The sequence below is a fragment of the Salmo salar genome, chromosome 20 (assembly GCF_965601325.2).
Source record: "Salmo salar chromosome 20, fSalSal1, whole genome shotgun sequence".
NCBI lineage: Eukaryota > Metazoa > Chordata > Actinopteri > Salmoniformes > Salmonidae > Salmo > Salmo salar.
The window spans coordinates 85,906,378-85,926,539 of record NC_138310.1 but is presented as its reverse complement, the minus strand read 5'-3'; positions in this window follow the sequence as shown (position 1 = coordinate 85,926,539).

Sequence of the window (20,162 nt, the reverse complement as noted above, 5' to 3'; positions counted from 1 at the left end):
TAGTGAACAGTGGGAGTTAGTGGAATTGGCTGTAGTGAACAGTGGGAGGAATTGGCTGTAGTGAACAGTGGGAGTTAGTGGAATTGGCTGTAGTGAACAGTGGGAGGAATTGGCTGTAGTGAACAGTGGGAGTTAGTGGAATTGGCTGTAGTGAACAGTGGGAGGAATTGGCTGTAGTGAACAGTGGGAGGAATTGGCTGTAGTGAACAGTGAGAGTGTGATGTTCCTCTCCAATATTCTGTTTTTGTTACCTGAGGACACATTTAACACAGGCTGGTCCAGTATATATATACAATACCAGTCAGTAGTTTGGACACACCTGCTCATTCAAGGGTTTTTCTTTATTTAAAAAAATATTTTCTACACTGTAGAATAATAGCGAAGACATCCAAACTATGAAATAACACAGATGGAGTCATGTAGTAACCAAAAAAGTGTTAATCAAATAGAAATTAGATTTTAGATTCTTTAAAGTAGCCATCCTTTTCCTTAATGACGTATTTGCCCACTCTTGTGTGAATGAATGCCAAGAGTGTGCAAAGCTGTCATCAAGGAAAAGTGTGGCTACTTTGAAGAATCTAAAATATGAAATATATTTTGGTTTGTTTAACACTTTTTTAGTTACTACATGATTCCATATCTGTTACTTCATAGTTTGGATGTCTTCATTATTATTCTACAATGTAGAAAATAGTAAAAAATAAAGAAAAACCCTTGAATGAGCAGGTGTGTCAAAACTTTTGACTGGTACTGTATTATGTAAATATTGACTGTTTACTGCCTTAACTCTAAAGCTCTTATAGACGTGCGTGTGCGTGTGTGTGCGCGTGTGCATGCGTGTGTTAGCGACACCCTGGCATGTCAGGCTCCCTGGCCAGTGACGAGACGATGAGCTCAGGATCCAGTTTCAGACTGAAGATAGGAGGAGGCTATAAGGGAGGAGAAAGAGAGAGAGTGGGGAGAGAGGGAAAAAAAGAGATCTGACAGACTTCAAGAGAGAAGAAGACTAAGGTGAATGAGTGATCGACTATACATTGAGGGAGAGAGTCAAAAGAGAGTGAGTCCACCTGTTAGACCGAGGGAGTATTTATCTACCCTGAAGCTGCTGGAGCTGGACTGACCACTTATTCAATAGACCGAGAGCTCTGAAACCTAAAACACCCTTACCCTCTGAACTCTGCCCTTTCACCCTTCTCTGGATTGGGGTGTGTGAGAGGTGAAGTCATGCTTGCAGCCCGCAGCAGTGGAGGAGGGGTGGGAGGTCACAACGGTCCCCCAGGACACAGAAAACACTCTGTAGCGTCGCTGAGCGGGAGCAGAGGCCACTGTAACGCTCAGGACGGCAGTAAGGATAAACGCAGTTCCACCCCAGGCCAGCAGGCTGCAGCACCACAAAGAAGCAAGGCAGCACTGATTAGAGAGATGGAGACCCACTGGTATCTGAAGATGTGTGGACTTGCAAGGGGGGATTCTGTGGCTCAAAAGACAGGCATGCTGTACAGGTGAGTGACTGAGATATGTGGTCTGTTAAAGGGCTCACTGCGGCCTACATAATGGCCATGCCTTGCCAGTGAGCAGCATGCATGTGACTTTGAGTTTGGGGGGGGTTAGGGGGAGAAGTTTGGATAGTCCAGTTTCATACCCAGGTGCTATACTGAGTCCGCTAGATGGTCCCTGTTCTACCTTCCTCTGTCACACACACACACACACACACACACACACACACACACACACACACACACACACACCACACACACACACACACACACACACACCACACACACTGTGCAAGCCAAAGGTTTTCTTTCTATCTATCTCAGCCATGTGGTAATGCTGCTGTTTTAACACCAGACTCAGGCTAGACATCTCAGGCTGGACATCTCAGGGTAGACATCTCAGGGTAGACATCTCAGGGGTAGACATCTCAGGGGTGGACATCTCAGGGGTGGACATCTCAGGGGTGGACATCTCAGGGGTGGACATCTCAGGGGTGGACATTTCTGGGGTGGACATCTCTGAGCTGTACATCTCTGGGGTGGACATCTCTGGGGTGGACATCTCTGGGGTGGACATCTCAGGGGTGGATATCGTGTGGTTGTCATTGTGGAGACAAAAGGAGAAATACATCAGTTGCTGAAAATATACTGTTGTCAAATACAGCTATGTCAAACAGAGCTGACATTATCTGGTCAAGGACATTGTCTTTTGAGTGGCAGTGAATCCCTAATCCAACTGAGTCCCTTCACATGGAGAACAGCTCAAAGACGAAGAAGACATGAATTAAGCAGAAGAGATGGAGAGAAGGGAAGAGAAAGAGAGGAAATCCCATTTAGGCCCATTCCAACCATTCAGTCTGGAAATCTTCCTTCTCATCCTCTCTCAATCTCTCCCCTAACTCCCTGCTGGCCAGTTAACTGTGTTTCAGTCTGTAATGGTACAAGACAAAGGAGAGAACAGACAAGGTTGATTTGACTCCGGAAAGAAAGAAAGAAAGAAAGAAAGAAAGAAAGAAAGAAAGAAAGAAAGAAAGAAAGAAAGAAAGAAAGAAAGAAAGAAAGAAAGGAAGAAAATAAGAAAAGAAAGAGAATGGAAAGAATAAAGAGAAAAGAGAAAAGAAAAAAAGAAAAAATGATAGATAGATAGATAGATAGATAGATAGATAGATAGATAGATAGATAGATAGATAGATAGATAGATAGATAGATAGATAGATAGGACAGGCTGCACTGAACCGGACAACCATGTTTTCTGAAAGTGAACACATTGCGTTTCTACAAGGTTGAGAGAGGGCTTCACTGTACCCAGACATAATGCAAGGCAGTTGAGTTACATTAACATGTCTCTATATACTAACACACACACACACATACTATATATATATGTAACAATGCACAGATAGTTTGAGTGTGATGTGTTGTCAGACATATTTAACTGATACCTCTCTGTTCCTGATGGTACAGACATATTTAACTAATATCTCACTGTGATCCTTTTTATTTATTGGGCCATCCATGTTTTGATTGATAGGTGCAGCAGGATAGCAAAGTGTGTGTGTGTGTGTGTGTGTGTGTGTGTGTGTGTGTGTGTGTGTGTGTGTGTGTGTGTGTGTGTGTGTGTGTGTGTGTGTGTGTACTTGCATATGTGTGTGTTTCTGAGAAACTAGGAGAACAATGGGAGGCTGATTTAGAGACAGCATGTGTGGTCTGTCACAGTAACACAAGCTCAACACATGACCTTCGCCAGTCAGTCAACCGCCAGACCACAGGCACAACACAATGTTTATTTACATTTAGAGCCATTAAAGCCTTTATGGTCCATTTAGTAAGAAGAGACTCAAAACATTTGAATTTTTCAACAGTAAAAGGACATGAAACTTTCTTTTTTGTTGCAACACCTGAGTAGAATGGTGTGGGCTGGATTAGAATGCATGGCTTAGATTAGCCTAATGTTTTTCTTTTTCATAGCAATGATTTGGGTTAAAGAGGTGTAATTGCATTGTGTTACTATTGTCTGTGGTGGGACTAGTGGGACTGTAGGTCTACTTCCTGCCAGAGGCATTATTACATGACTACTAACCATTTAGACTGACCTAGAAACACTGGAGCAACCAATACCTCTCCAACTGTCTCTCTGTTAATCTTCCCCTCAGAGCCATGCACACACACACACACACACACACACACACACACACACACACACACACACACACACACACACACACACACACACCACACACACACTCACACACACACACACACCTCCCCCCCCCTGTTCTCTGCCAGCCAACCTTTCTGAGTCTCCTACCACCGCTGTCAGACTCCAAACTTCTGATGAATATTCTGTACCTCCTTTCCTCTGATATTTTTAATTATTTATGAACGCAAACAAACAGAAACACCACAACCACCCGATACGCCACCACAACCACCCGATACGCACCACAACCACCCGATACGCACCACAACCACCCGATACACACCACAACCACCCGATACACACCACAACCACCCGATACACACCACAACCACCCGATACACACCACAACCACCCGATACACACCACAACCACCCGATACACACCACAACCACCCGATACACACCACAACCACCACAACCACCCGATAACCACCACAACATGCCCACACCTGTCCATGAACACTGAAAAACACACAGTAGCCTCCTTTTTCAATACACATATACATTTCCTATGTATTCATATCCCTTGACTTATTAAAACAATTATTAAATATAAATCAAATCTCAACCATCTACACACAATATAGAAATATCTAATTTACGTAAGTAGTCACACCCCTGAGTCAATACATGTTAGAATCACCTTTGGCTGCTATTTCAGATGTGAGTATTTCTAGGTAAGTCTTGAAGAGCTTTCCACACCTAGATTGTGAAACATTTGCCCATTTTGTCTTTTAAAAATGCTTCAAGCTCTGTCATATTTGTTGTTGATCATTGCAAGACAACCAATTGCAGGTTTTGCCAGAGACTTAAATATAAACTTTAACTCGGCCACTCAGAAACATTCACTGACTTCTTGGTAAGAAACTCCAATGTAGATTTGGTTTTGTGTTTTAGGTTATTGTCCTGCTGAAAGGTAAATTAATCTCCCAGTGTCTGGTGGAAAGCAGACTGAACCAGGTTTTCTAGGACTTTTCCTGTGCTTAGCTTCATTCCTTAAATTGTTTTAAAACTCCCCAGTCCTTAACAATTACAAACATACCCATAATTTGATATATTTTTTTTAAATACATAATTCCACGTTGACATTATGGGGTATTGTGGGTAGGCCAGTGACAAAACATCTACATTTAATCCATTTTAAATCCAGGCTGTAACAAGATGTGGAAACAGTCAAGGGGTGTGAATACTTTCTGAAGGCACTGTACATATCAAATTCAAACACAATTATGTCTGTTGGGAAATGTCACGTTCCTCAAGATGGTCAATGTAAGATTTCCAGATTTTTATCAGATGTGGTTTTTTTGCTTAATTTGATAAAACACAGAATCGAATGTAACTCCATAGTCCAGTTCGTTATTGATGGTTAGCAGAATGCTTTCCAATTAATAGCTATACATGTTTTGCAGCAATTAGATCTACGTTACAAAATTCTACTTGATATTGGTCACCAATATTTACATTTCCGTACAGACATAATCGTGGTTCATGGATGGATATAAATTCCTAGACACAATGATATGATAACACAGACATTATCCTACAATTGTGTCAGTTTGGCACAGGACCACTGCATAATGTGTCAGTTTGGCACAGGACCACTGCATAATGTGTCGGTTTGGCACAGGACAACAGCATAATGTGTCAGTTTGGCACAGGACAACAGCATAATGTGTCAGTTTGGCACAGGACAACAGCATAATGTGTCGGTTTGGCACAGGACAACAGCATAATGTGTCAGTTTGGCACAGGACAACAGCATAATGTGTCAGTTTGGCACAGGACAACAGCATAATGTGTCAGTTTGGCACAGGACAACAGCATAATGTGTCGGTTTGGCACAGGAAAACAGCATAATGTGTCAGTTTGGCACAGGACAACAGCATAATGTGTCGGTTTGGCACAGGACAACAGCATAATGTGTCAGTTTGGCACAGGACCACAGCATAATGTGTCGGTTTGGCACAGGACAACAGCATAATGTGTCAGTTTGGCACAGGACAACAGCATAATGTGTCAGTTTGGCACAGGACAACAGCATAATGTGTCGGTTTGGCACAGGACAACAGCATAATGTGTCAGTTTGGCACAGGACAACAGCATAATGTGTCAGTTTGGCACAGGACAACAGCATAATGTGTCAGTTTGGCACAGGACAACAGCATAATGTCTCGGTTTGGCACAGGACAACAGCATAATGTGTCGGTTTGGCACAGGACCACAGCATAATGTGTCAGTTTGGCACAGGACCACAGCATAATGTGTCGGTTTGGCACAGGACCACTGCATAATGTGTCGGTTTGGCACAGGACAACAGCATAATGTGTCAGTTTGGCACAGGACCACAGCATAATGTGTCAGTTTAGCACAGGACCACTGCATAATGTGTCGGTTTGGCACAGGACAACAGCATAATGTGTCAGTTTGGCACAGGACAACAGCATAATGTAATAGGGTTCCTTTAATTTTTTTTCTTTCCATTTGTATGAATACTTAATGAAGGCACTGTATCAATTTCCCCATTAATTCGGACAAAATAACATGTATAGGGATTTTATAGTCTATCGTCTGGGGAGCATTCCAAAATAATTGTCCAGATCATACCAATCATCATGGTGTCTTGTTCACTTGTCAGTTCATAACTTAAACAAATGTATCATGGCTATAGCCTACCAATTTATTAATTAACAACAAATACCTTTCTCTTTTGTGTCTTTGATGTGGTGAGGTGTAATAGTCCATCGTTCACCTCATTTCAGTAGCCTAAACAGTTCAATAGTCCAGTGCCCCATTTGTCTCACATCGTCTGATGAGAGGTTGTTCTATAGGCTGCATTTCATTCCTTGCCATTTCCACAGTTCTCCTTGTCCAGGTTATCCAGGAATCAGGAAGTTGATTTCAGTGTGATGTCTCTTTCCTTCCATTTGACTCTTAGTTGTGCGGGGTACACCAAAGAAGAGTACGGGATTTGTTTTTCCCATAGCTTTTTCTTCATGGGTTTGAATTCTTTGCATTTCTTGTAGAAGTGTCTGTTCGTGGTGGCGTTGATGTAGAGCCGATGGTCCTCATACATCCGACTCCCAACCTTTTCTAGCTCGGATGGCCAGTCACACAACTTTATCTTTGTCCCTATAGTTCGATGTAGAGCCGATGGTCCTCATACATCAGACTCCCAACCTTTTCTAGCTCGGATGGCCAGTCACACAACTTTATCTTTGTCCCTATAGTTTGATGATGCCCCTTGATTTCCTGCTCGTGTCCCCTCTCAGGCCGATGTATCTGTATTTATTATGGATCCCCATTAGTTCCTGTCAAGGCAGCGGCTACTCTTCCTGGGGTTTATTGTGGATCCCCATTAGTTACTGCCAAGGCAGCAGCTACTCTTCCTGGGGTTTATTGTGGATCCCCATTAGTTCCTGTCAAGGCAGCGGCTACTCTTCCTGGGGTTTATTATGGATCCCCATTAGTTCCTGCCAAGGCAGCAGCTACTCTTCCTGGGGTTTATTATGGATCCCCATTAGTTCGTGCCAAGGCAGCAGCTACTCTTCCTGGGGTTTATTATGGATCCCATTAGTTCCTGCCAAGGCAGCAGCTACTCTTCCTGGGGTTTATTGTGGATCCCCATTAGTTCCTGCCAAGGCAGCGGCTACTCTTCCTGGGGTTTATTGTGGATCCCCATTAGTTCCTGTCAAGGCAGCGGCTACTCTTCCTGGGGTTTATTGTGGATCCCCATTAGTTCCTGCCAAGGCAGCGGCTACTCTTCCTGGGGTTTATTGTGGATCCCCATTAGTTCCTGTCAAGGCAGCGGCTACTCTTCCTGGGGTTTATTGTGGATCCCCATTAGTTCCTGTCAAGGCAGCGGCTACTCTTCCTGGGGTTTATTGTGGATCCCCATTAGTTCCTGCCAAGGCAGCGGCTACTCTTCCTGGGGTTTATTGTGGATCCCCATTAGTTCCTGTCAAGGCAGCGGCTACTCTTCCTGGGGTTTATTATGGATCCCCATTAGTTCCTGCCAAGGCAGCAGCTACTCTTCCTGGGATTTATTATGGATCCCCATTAGTTCGTGCCAAGGCAGCAGCTACTCTTCCTGGGGTTTATTATGGATCCCATTAGTTCCTGCCAAGGCAGCAGCTACTCTTCCTGGGGTTTATTGTGGATCCCCATTAGTTCCTGCCAAGGCAGCGGCTACTCTTCCTGGGGTTTATTGTGGATCCCCATTAGTTCCTGTCAAGGCAGCGGCTACTCTTCCTGGGGTTTATTGTGGATCCCCATTACTTCCTGTCAAGGCAGCGGCTACTCTTCCTGGGGTTTATTGTGGATCCCCATTAGTTCCTGCCAAGGCAGCAGCTACTCTTCCTGGTGTTTATTGTGGATCCCCATTAGTTCCTGCCAAGGCAGCGGCTACTCTTCCTGGGGTTTATTATGGATCCCCATTAGTTCCTGTCAAGGCAGCGGCTACTCTTCCTGGGGTTTATTGTGAATCCCCATTAGTTCCTGCCAAGGCAGCGGCTACTCTGCCTTAAGCCATAACACATACGTTTTTCCAGCAGTTTACTATGATCGATTATGTCAAAAGCCGCACTGAAGTCTAATAAAACAGCTCCCACAATATTCTTATCATACATTTTTCTCAGCCAATCATCAGTTGTTTGTGTAAGTGCTGTGCTCGTTGAATGTCCTTCCCTATAAGTGTGCTGAAAGTCTGTTGTCAATTTGTTTACTGCAATATAACATTGTATCTGGTCCAACACAATTTTTTCCAAAAGTTTATAAAGGGTTGGTAACAGGCTAATTGGCTGGCTATTTGAGCCAGTAAAGGGGGCTTTACTATTCTTAGGTAGCTGAATGACTTTAGCTTCCCCCCAGGCCTGAGGGCACACACTTTCTATCGTCCGCTATTACCCTCAGTAATTTTCCATCCAAGTTGTCAGACCCCGGTGGTTTATCATTGTTGATAGACAACAATATTTTTTTCACCTCTTCCATACTCACTTTACGGAATTCAAATGCTTGTCTTGCATAATTTCGTTAGATTTACTTGGATGTGTAGCGTCAGCGTTTGTTGCTGGCATGTCATGCCTAAATTTACTAATCTTGCCAATGAATAAATCATGAAACTTGTTGTCAATATCAGTTGGTTTTGTGATGAACGAGCCATCTGATTCAGTGAATGATGGAGCTGAGTTTGTCTTTTTTTCCAAAATGGCATTTCATAGTGTAGTTTCTTGTTCTTTTTATTCAGTTTAGTCACATGATTTCTCAATCTGCAATGTGTTTTCCAATCGGTTGTGCTGCCAGACCTATTTGCCATTCCTTTAACCTCATCCCTCTCAACCATACCATTTTTAAATTCCTCATCAATCCACAGGGATTTAACTGTTTTTATGGTCATTTTCTTAATGGTTGCATGCTTATTAGTAACTGGAATAAGCAATTTCATAAATGTGTCAATTGCAGCATACGTTTCCTCCTCATTACACACCATGAACCAACAAATATTCTTTACATCAACAACATAGGAATCACTACAAAACTTATTTTTTGACCCCTCATACACTGTATTAGGCCCAGCTTTGGTTTTCCTTTGGTTTTCCTAGATATGGCTACTATATTGTGATCACTACATCTGATGGATCTAGATACTGCTTTCAAGCACATTTCTGCAGCATTAAAGATGTGATCAATACATGTTGATGATTTCCTTCCTGTGCTGTTTGTAACAACCCTGGTAGGTAGACTGATGACCTGAACCAGGTTCCAGGCACTGGTTACATTTTGAAGCTTTTTCTTGAGTGGGCAGCTTGATGAAAGCCAGTAAATATTTAAATCACACAGAAAATATACCTCTCTGTTGATGTCAAATTATCAAGAATTTCACACGTTATCCAGACTGTTAACACTTGGTGGTGTATAGCAGCTTCCCATAAGAATGGGCTTTAGGTGAGGCAGATGAACCTGTAGCCATATTACTTCAACAGTATTTAACATGAGATCCTCTCTAAGTTTTACAAGAAGGTGGTTCTGAATATAAACAGAAACACATCCACCATTGGCATTTTGTATTTTCTGTAAATGTTATAACCTTGTATTGCTATCACTGTATCATCAAAATTATCTAAGTGAGTGCCACTGTATTCTCTAAATGAGTTTCAGAGATGGTCAGAATATGAATGTCATCTGTTACTAGCAAATTATTGATTTCATGAACCTTGTTTCTTAAGCTACATATGTTAACTTGGGCAATTTTGAGCACTTTTCTGGGACGCTTGCTAGTTTTCATTCCTTTACTGGGAAGCTTAGCAGAAGTAGATATGCTCATGGTATTTATGTTAGTGCAGGGTGAGCTGCACACAGTGGACTTCCTCCTAGGGCACACCGCCTCAGTGCTAACAGTATAAATCGGGTTCGTGGGCACATGATTACTGTATACAATAGCTGTAGGATCAGCAGAGTTATTCAGGGCAGTTAGAGGTACAACAATTAGGTTACTTACATTGTGTCTTCCAACGACCCTGGGGTAATGTACATTTGCTGAAGCATTATGACAACACAGCGACACAATGGTAGGGATTGACTTAGCTGGGTTTGGGTCATTGACAAGTCATTGTCTCAACGCAGCCTTATAATGCTGTGAAAGGATCGAGAAACTGAAATTATTTGGGTGGATCCCATCCTTCTTATAAAACATTTTTGTTTCCTAAATGTATTGAAATTGTTAACAAAAGTAACACCCATTGAGCTGAAATAATCACGTTGCCAGTTGTGAAGAGAAAGAATCCTGCTTAAGAGTTCAATGCCACGATTCAGAGAGGGCACAGGGCCAGATATGATTGGTGTTTTATTAGTGTCAAGCAGAGAGTCAATCAGCGCTTTAAAACCCTGTTTCAACTATTCAGAGCTGCCCTTCATGATGTCATTAAAACCCACATGGATTACGATATAATCAATTTCCACGTCCTGGAGCTGCTTAGTAATGTAATTTATTCAAGCTCCGGGATAGGACATCGTTCCTGATGCAAAAACAGTCACATTTCATACCATGGAGCTGCCAAAAATCCCGGCTGGTGAGAAGGACGAGGAAATCCACCCACTCCAACTTCTTTATAGGATTCGGAGAGACCTTTATGGACGGGCGAGTGGCAGGATAAATTGAGCCCGTAGCTCCTGGTGCCTGGTGCAGGCCTCCGACAGATGGAGAAGCCCCGCTCGATATAGAGCAGGGACTTAAGGTTGTCGACTTCGAAATCGTAAGGGAAGGATTAGGAACATGTACCCCTAACAACGAAGGTGCAGGAAGATCAGGCTCCAGGGCTGCGAAAATAGTTGCTGCTCTGGGCCTCTCGTTGGGACTGTAGACTGCTTTGTGTGATGCCGTTGTCTTCAGCTTCCATGGCTCGTGACATGCGACCATCATTGATTGCCATGCTCCTCTTGCTGTGTTCCTTTGACTGCGCTATCAGATAGGGGAGGAGAGGCAGAACAAATTCCGGGCAACACCGGCCAATCGGATAATGACAAACGACAAGGAGGAGATGCATCCAACATGCGTGAATGCCGTCCAGCCACCGGCATAGAAAAGGTTAACATTCCACTCTGTGTTTTCCCCAGTTTCCTATGTAGGCTGGAATCCTGCATGATCAAGGAAGCCACCTCAAGCCTATAATCCTCGGCAAGAAAACAATTGCAGCATTGGAATTCTTAGTGATCCAGTTTGTCCCGAAACAAAGCGCAGTAGATACAGCGCTGGAAACGTTAATTTACTTCTCCAGACAAAGAGGGCTCCAATGGAAAACTCATCTGGGGCTAACTTCCTTACCTCATTGGCTCTGTTAAGCGGGAAATAGCGATCCTAGCTGTTAAAAGCTAACCGCCTCGCCAGAATCCATGCAAAAACAAGTTCTGTATTTACGTTGGTTATGTTTTAGTCAACAATAACAAATCAAGTGTTTCCAGCGTACAGTGTTCAGCTGCACACTCTGATGACATCAGGACGGCATCATTCTTTCTGCTCGTTCAATTATGGAAGCCTGTGTAGTTGTGGTATTCGCTTTTCCAGGAATTCTTCCATTCTGGTTGTTCCACAGTTTTCCTGGTAAATTTATGAAAACAGCGATTTGAATGTGGACTGAAGTCCTCCATCCCATTTCATCTTTCAGCAAAGCCCCATAATGATGTCTTTTTGTTCATCCACAGTTTTCTGAAGCTTTTCTTGTGAGCTTTTCTCCAGGGTTAACCCAGTTACAGTTTCTTCTTTTCATTTACTCTATGCTCACTTCAAAGTTGCATCTCTAGATGAAGTTTGTGATAAAATGGTGGAAGCTGTTTTAGCATCCTCTTGGATCAGTATTCAGAACCACGGTTGGTGACCACTGCTTTAGCCCGTTAAAGAAAAACACTGACTTAGTATAAAGGATTAGAGAGAACTCTGCCATATAGGCCAGTCCACTCCTCTTAAATAAGAACAGTCCCAGAGGCCTATACCGATCATTATCACTACTGCAACCCCAGTTCATTGTCAGCTATGGAAAATAATTACAGAGAGGCTAGGGAAGAGAGAAACATGGGAGGGGGTGAGGGAGAGAGGCTAGGGAAGAGAGAAACATGGGAGGGGGTGAGGGAGAGAGGCTAGGGAAGAGAGAAACATGGGAGAGGGAGTGAGGGAGAGAGGCTAGGGAAGAGAGAAACATGGGAGGGGGACTGAGAGAGAGAGGCTAGGGAAGAGGGAAACATGGGTGGGGGAGTGAGAGAGAGAGGGGAGAGACCAGGGAGAGGGAGAGACCAGGGAGGGGGGAGAGATGGAGGTGAGAGACCAGGGAGGGGGACTGAGCGAGAGAGAGATAGAGAGAGAGAGGGGGGATATTGGTAGAGAGAGAGGGAGGCAAGAGAGGGGATATTGGTAGAGAGAGAGGGAGGCAAGAGAGGGGATATTGGTAGAGAGAGAGGGAGGCAAGAGAGGGGATATTGGTAGAGAGAGGGAGGCAAGAGAGGGGATATTGGTAGAGAGAGAGGGAGGCAAGAGAGGGGATATTGGTAGAGAGAGGGGGAGGCAAGAGAGGGGATATTGGTAGAGAGAGGGGGAGATGAGAGAGAGGGATATAGGTAGAGAGAGAGAGGAGAGAGAGGAGATATAGGTCGATGGGAGATGAGAGAGAGGGGATATAGGTAGAGGGGAGAGGGAGATGAGAGAGAGGGGATATAGATGGAGGGAATATAGGGAGAGGGAGGGGATATAGATGGAGGGGAGAGGGAGATGAGAGAGAGGGGATATAGGTAGAAGGGATATAGAGAGAGGGAGGGGATATAGAGAGAGGGGAGATGAGAGAGAGAGGGATATAGGTAGAGGGGATATAGGGAGAGGGCGGGGATATAGATGGAGGGGAGAGGGAGATGAGAGGGGAGATGAGAGAGGGGATATAGGTTGAGGGGAGGGAGAGGAAGATAGAGGGGATATAGGTAGACTGGAGAGGGAGAGGAAGAGGGAGGGGATATAGATGGAGGGGAGAGAGAGATGAGAGAGGGGATATAGTTGGAGGGGAGAGGGAGATGAGAGAGGGGATATAGATCATGGGGATAGAGGGGGAGGGGATATAGATGGAGGTGATATAGGAAGAGGGAGGGGATATAGATCGAGGGGATAGAGGGAGAGGAAGAGGGAAGGGATATAGATGGAGGGGAGAGGCAGATGAGAGAGGGGATATAGATGGAGGGGAGAGGGAGATGAGAGCGGGGATATAGATGGAGGGGATAGAGGGAGATGAGAGAGGGGATATAGATCAGGGGATAGAGGGGGAGGGGATATAGATGGAGGGGATATAGGGAGGGAGGGGATATAGATGGAGGGGATATAGGGAGAGGGGGGAGGGTATAGATGGAGGGGAGAGGCAGTGAGAGAGGGGATATAGATGGAGGGGAGAGGGGAGAGAGCGGGGATATAGATGGAGGGGATATAGGGAGTGGGAGGGGATATAGATGGAGGGGATATAGATAGAGGGGATATAGGGAGAGGGGATATAGATAGAGGGGATATAGGGAGAGGGGATATAGATGGAGGGGATATAGGGAGAGGGGATATAGATGGAGGGGATATAGGGAGAGGGGATATAGATGGAGGGGATATAGGGAGAGGGGATATAGATGGAGGGGATATAGGGAGAGGGGATATAGATGGAGGGGATATAGGGAGAGGGGATGGAGGGGTAGATGGAGGGGATATAGGGAGAGGGGATATAGGGGGGAGGGAGGGGATATAGATGGAGGGGATATAGATGGAGGGGAGAGGAAGATGAGAGAGGGGATATAGATGGAAGGGATATAGATGGAGGGGAGAGGAAGATGAGAGAGGGGATATAGATGGAGGGGATATAGGGAGAGGGAGAGGAAGAGAGAGATTGTGTGGGTGTAAGAGGAACAGAGGGGTGTGATCAGTTCCTTCCCCTCGCCTCTCATGAGGGCAGATTCCAGTGCTTATTGGTGTCCCCCTACCTCCCTCTCGCTCCCCCTTTCCCTCCCCCTCTTGAGGTATTCTTGTACATGACTCACCCGTCCCAGTACTGAGCGGTATGCAACTGCTCTCAACGTGGGCTCTTAAAAAAAGAAAAAGAGAGAGAGAGGAGAAGAAAGATAAACAACATTTGTGGAACTTAATGATCTCAGTCTATTCTATTTTAATATATTTTTTATATTATATTTTATTATATTATAGTTGATCATATTTTTGTCTATTCTGTTTATTTTATTATATTATTTTTTATTATATTATATTCTGTAGGAAGAATGATGGGTTATCTGTTTTAAGCTGCAGGGTGATTGCTAGGAGTTTGTTTTGCTGAGTTGAAACAGCCTGTCAGTCTGTTGTCACTCAGTGGGCTGTCCTAGTGGATAGCAGCAACCCAATCCCTTCTCCACTTAGTGGACAATCCTCTACACATCATCACCACCTGTCATTGATGTGTGTGTGTGTGTGTTTTACAGAGTATTTTTCAATATCGCACAATCTCCATCATTACGAAACCTCATCTGACATTCTGGTTCGTCTCCATGATAGTTGTGTATTCGGGGAACAGTAGGGTTTGTACAAGGCCTGTTGATAGGCATCACAGTGATCTACTGCTGAAAACTCAGGGTGTGGGAGAGTTAGAGTGGCAATCCATCCTGTGTGTTTGTGTGTGCGAGTGTGTGGGCTCAGTACAGTGGTTGCCAATCATGTTGAAAAGGATAATTGCCATTCCCCCTCATTCCCACAATCCAGTGAGTGACAATACAGGAATTCAGTTTGTCTCTCAGACTTGGCAGAGGTTAGAGGGCACAGAACCTTGCCATGCTTGATGAGGGAGGAACGTGGGGAGAGATTGAGAGAGGATAGGAAGGGACATGAAGAGAGAGACCGGCTCGAGAGAGAAGTTAGAAAGAGAATGAGTGGGAGAGGAAGAGAATGATGGAGGGAGGGGGAGGGAGCAGGAGAGAATGAGGGAAGGAGAGAGAGAATGAGAGAGGGGAGGGAGGGAATGAGAGAGGGGAGGGAGGGAATGAGAGAGGGGAGGGAGGGATCAGGAGAGAGGGAGGGAGGGAGCAGGAGAGAATGAGACAGGGAGAGAGAAAATGAAGGAGAGGGAGAGGGAAGGAGAGAATGAGGGAGGGAGAGAATTAGGGAGGGAGATGAAGAGATCAGGAGAGAATGAGACAGGGAGAGAGAGAATGAAGGAGAGGGAGATGGAAGGAGGAGGGAGGGAGGGAGGGCGGGAGGGAGGGAGGGAGGGAGGGAGGGCGGGAGGGAGGGAGAAGAAGAGATCATGAGGGAGAGGGAGAGTAGGAGAAAATGAGAGAGAGAGAGAATGAGGGAGAGGGAGAGGGATGGAGGGAGGGAGCAGGAAAGAATGAGGGAGAGTGAGGGAGCAGGAGAGAGCGATGGGGGAATGGTAGAGAACAAGCGTGGGTTATAAAGGGTTGGTGAGGGAGGTAGGGAAAGAGGAAAAGGGAGGGAGGGAAACTGTCCCAGATTCCCATGCCATTTATTAGAGAGCAAAACCAAAGTGAGTTGTTAGAGCACAGGGGAATGTGTGTGTGTGTGTGTGTGTGTGTGTGTGTGTGTGTGTGTGTGTGTGTGTGGGGGGGGGGGGGGGGGGGGGGGGGGGGGGGGGGGGGGGGGGGGAATGTTCAGACATATGTGACAGATCCTAAGCAGGAATATTCTTTATGTGCTGGAGTATCAGAAAGTCTTTTCATGCAGGACTTTTTCTTTACTGACAGATGGAAACTGGCTCTTCAGACCAGGAACCTGGGTATAGTATTATACTGGCTCTTCAGACAAGCCTCAGACCAGGACCTGGGATAGTATTATACTGGCTCTTCAGACAAGCCTCAGACCAGGACCTGGGATAGTATTATACTGGCTCTTCAGATAAGCCTCAGACCAGGACCTGGGATAGTATTATACTGGCTCTTCAGATAAGCCTCAGACCAGGACCTGGGATAGTATTATACCATAGTATGTACACTGTAACGTAAAACTGTAAATTATTAGATAGTGTTATATTATGTCTTGTATTGGAGATTTTTTTTTCGGATCTTTGTGTTCTTTCCAAATATGGAGATTTAACTGGAACGTCTTTCTTATGGATGCTTGACAGAGTACACACTGGACGATAAACTTTAATCTTTCTATTTGTAAATTGAGACATTTATAACACACACACAGACACACCATGTGGTCTGCCTGCTGAGGGGCCTGTCTGGGACTCCACTGGGTGTACATGTGTGTGAGAGAGACGGACAGAAGAAGGGAGAAACTTATAAAGAGAGAAAAAGGGAAGGAAACCGGTTGAGAAAAGAGATGTACCTGTACAAAGCTACCTGTTCAGACATCCCTAATCCAAAGCAGAAGGGAGCCTCCAAACAAGTGGAGAAGGGCCCAGGGAGACCGGCATGCCAGGGGAGGAAACGTCAGCAGGGTTCGGCGGGGCCTGTGGCCAGACCCTACACCCCTCTGATGCTGTTGGGTGGGCTGAGAGCTAATACCCCTCTGGATGTCAAACAGCTGGAGGAGTTTCTCAATGTCCACACTCTGTCACTACAGGACACTGTGATGAACCAGACCGGCATGGCCTACAGGTAAGACTCTACCTACAGGTAGGTGTGTGTGTGTGTGTGCGTGTGTGTTTACGTTAACCATTGGAAACATGATGCAACATGGAATAAGATGGAGGGGAGCTGATGTCCATCCTATTGGTTTAATCAGTGTTTGACAAGGTTATAGGGAAGGGCAAAGGTTATAGAGAATCAGAGAGGTGTGGGGGGCTGACTTAATCGACGTCCATGTCATCGGCGCCCGGGGAGCAGTTGTTGTTGTATGGGACGGATTATAATGCTGTGCATATTTGATCATTTTTTACATAACTATAACTATAGCATTATCATTAGAGGTGTTCATATGATTATATGTAGATATATTTGTCCCATATACATTTTGTTTTTCTATGCTTTGGACAATTGTTTGAGTTGTAACATCCGCTTGGCCTGAAACCCAATTGACCGTGCCTACTCTGCCATTGGAATGATATTGGTATGCCCAGTGGATGCCAGCTGGGTGTTGTTGTAGACGTGCTATGTATGATGTCTGGCTGATGGCTGCTGTAGTCTTCTGTAGCTGCTGTTAAGAACTCGCTGGTGTCGGTGGCAGTTGGATCCCTGGGATATTGTTCATCCCCTGGCAAAAAACCTTGCTGTGTTTCACCCTCACTAGAGAAGATTTGTTCTCGTTATGTGTGTGTGTGTGTGTGTGTGTGTGTGTGTGTGTGTGTGTGTGTGTGTGTGTGTGTGTGTGTGTGTGTTTTGAGAATTTTCTACTTTGGTAATATGGGTGTTCTGTTTGTGGTTCGCCCTCACTAGAGAAGATTTGTTTGTTCTCGTTGTGTGTGTGTGTGTGTGTGTGTGTGTGTGTGTGTGTGTGTCGTGCGTGTGCGTGTGTGTGTTGAGAATTTTCTACTTTGGTAATATGGGTGTTCTGTTTGTGGTTCATTGCCATGGTAACCCTATAGAACAGCTGTCAATGTCCTTGTGTCCAGTGTCAGTGTGCTGAACTCCCCCGAGCTGTACAGTACAGTGTGTGTAAATCAACAGGTGTGTGTGTGTGTGTGTGTGTGTGTGTGTGTGTGTGTGTGTGTGTGTGTGTGTGTGTGTGTGTGTGTGTGTGTACTCTAGGTGTGTGTTTTCCACTGATATGCCAAGCACCTTGATTAATGTACTTTCATTCCTGTCTGTAGAAACATATAGTATGTCCACTCAGGGATGTTAACATGTCCCCTCAGGGATGTTAACATGGTCAGTCAGGGATGTTAACATGTCCCCTCAGGGATGTTAACATGTCCCCTCAGGGATGTTAACATGTCCACTCAGGGATGTTAACATGGTCAGTCAGGGATGTTAACATGGTCAGTCAGGGATGTTAACATGTCCCCTCAGGGATGTTAACATGTCCACTCAGGGATGTTAACATGGTCAGTCAGGGATGTTAACATGTCCCCTCAGGGATGTTAACATGTCCCCTCAGGGATATTAACATGGTCAGTCAGGGATGTTAACATGGTCAGTCAGGGATGTTAACACGTCCCCTCAGGGATGTTAACACGTCCACTCAGGGATGTTAAGATGGTCAGTCAGGGATGTTAACATGTCCTCTCAGGGATGTTAGTATGTCCACTCAGGGATGTTAACATGGTCAGTCAGGGATGTTAACATGTCCCCTCAGGGATGTTAACATGGTCAGTCAGGGATGTTAACATGTCCCCTCAGGGATGTTAACATGTCCACTCAGGGATGTTAACATGTCCCCTCAGGGATGTTAACATGGTCAGTCAGGGATGTTAACATGGTCAGTCAGGGATGTTAACATGGTCAGTCAGGGATGTTAACATGTCCACTCAGGGATGTTAACATGTCCCCTCAGGGATGTTAACATGTCCCCTCAGGGATATTAACATGGTCAGTCAGGGATGTTAACATGGTCAGTCAGGGATGTTAACACGTCCCCTCAGGGATGTTAACACGTCCACTCAGGGATGTTAACATGGTCAGTCAGGGATGTTAACATGGTCAGTCAGGGATGTTAACATGGTCAGTCAGGGATGTTAACATGTCCACTCAGGGATGTTAACATGTCCACTCAGGGATGTTAACATGTCCCCTCAGGGATGTTAACATGGTCAGTCAGGGATGTTAACATGGTCAGTCAGGGATGTTAACATGTCCACTCAGGGATGTTAACATGTCCACTCAGGGATGTTAACATGGTCAGTCAGAGATGTTAACATGTCCCCTCAGGGATGTTAACATTTCCACTCAGGGATGTTAACATGGTCAGTCAGGGATGTTAACATGGTCAGTCAGGGATGTTAACATGTCCACTCAGGGATGTTAACATTTCCACTCAGGGATGTTAACATGGTCAGTCAGGGATGTTAACATGTCCACTCAGGGATGTTAACATGTCCACTCAGGGATGTTAACATGTCCACTCAGGGATGTTAACATTTCCACTCAGGGATGTTAACATTTCCACTCAGGGATGTTAACATGTCCCCTCAGGGATGTTAACATGGTCAGTCAGGGATGTTAACATGGTCAGTCAGGGATGTTAACATGTCCCCTCAGGGATGTTAACATGTCCACTCAGGGATGTTAACATGGTCAGTCAGGGATGTTAACATGTCCCCTCAGGGATGTTAACATGTCCCCTCAGGGATGTTAACATGTCCCCTCAGGGATATTAACATGGTCAGTCAGGGATGTTAACATGGTCAGTCAGGGATGTTAACACGTCCCCTCAGGGATGTTAACACGTCCACTCAGGGATGTTAAGATGGTCAGTCAGGGATGTTAACATGTCCTCTCAGGGATGTTAGTATGTCCACTCAGGGATGTTAACATGGTCAGTCAGGGATGTTAACATGTCCCCTCAGGGATGTTAACATGGTCAGTCAGGGATGTTAACATGTCCCCTCAGGGATGTTAACATGTCCACTCAGGGATGTTAACATGTCCCCTCAGGGATGTTAACATGGTCAGTCAGGGATGTTAACATGGTCAGTCAGGGATGTTAACATGGTCAGTCAGGGATTTTAACATGGTCAGTCAGGGATGTTAACATGTCCACTCAGGGATGTTAACATGTCCACTCAGGGATGTTAACATGTCCCCTCAGGGATGTTAACATGGTCAGTCAGGGATGTTAACATGTCCCCTCAGGGATGTTAACATGGTCAGTCAGGGATGTTAACATGGTCAGTCAGGGATGTTAACATGTCCACTCAGGGATGTTAACATGGTCAGTCAGAGATGTTAACATGTCCCCTCAGGGATGTTAACATTTCCACTCAGGGATGTTAACATGGTCAGTCAGGGATGTTAACATGGTCAGTCAGGGATGTTAACATGTCCACTCAGGGATGTTAACATTTCCACTCAGGGATGTTA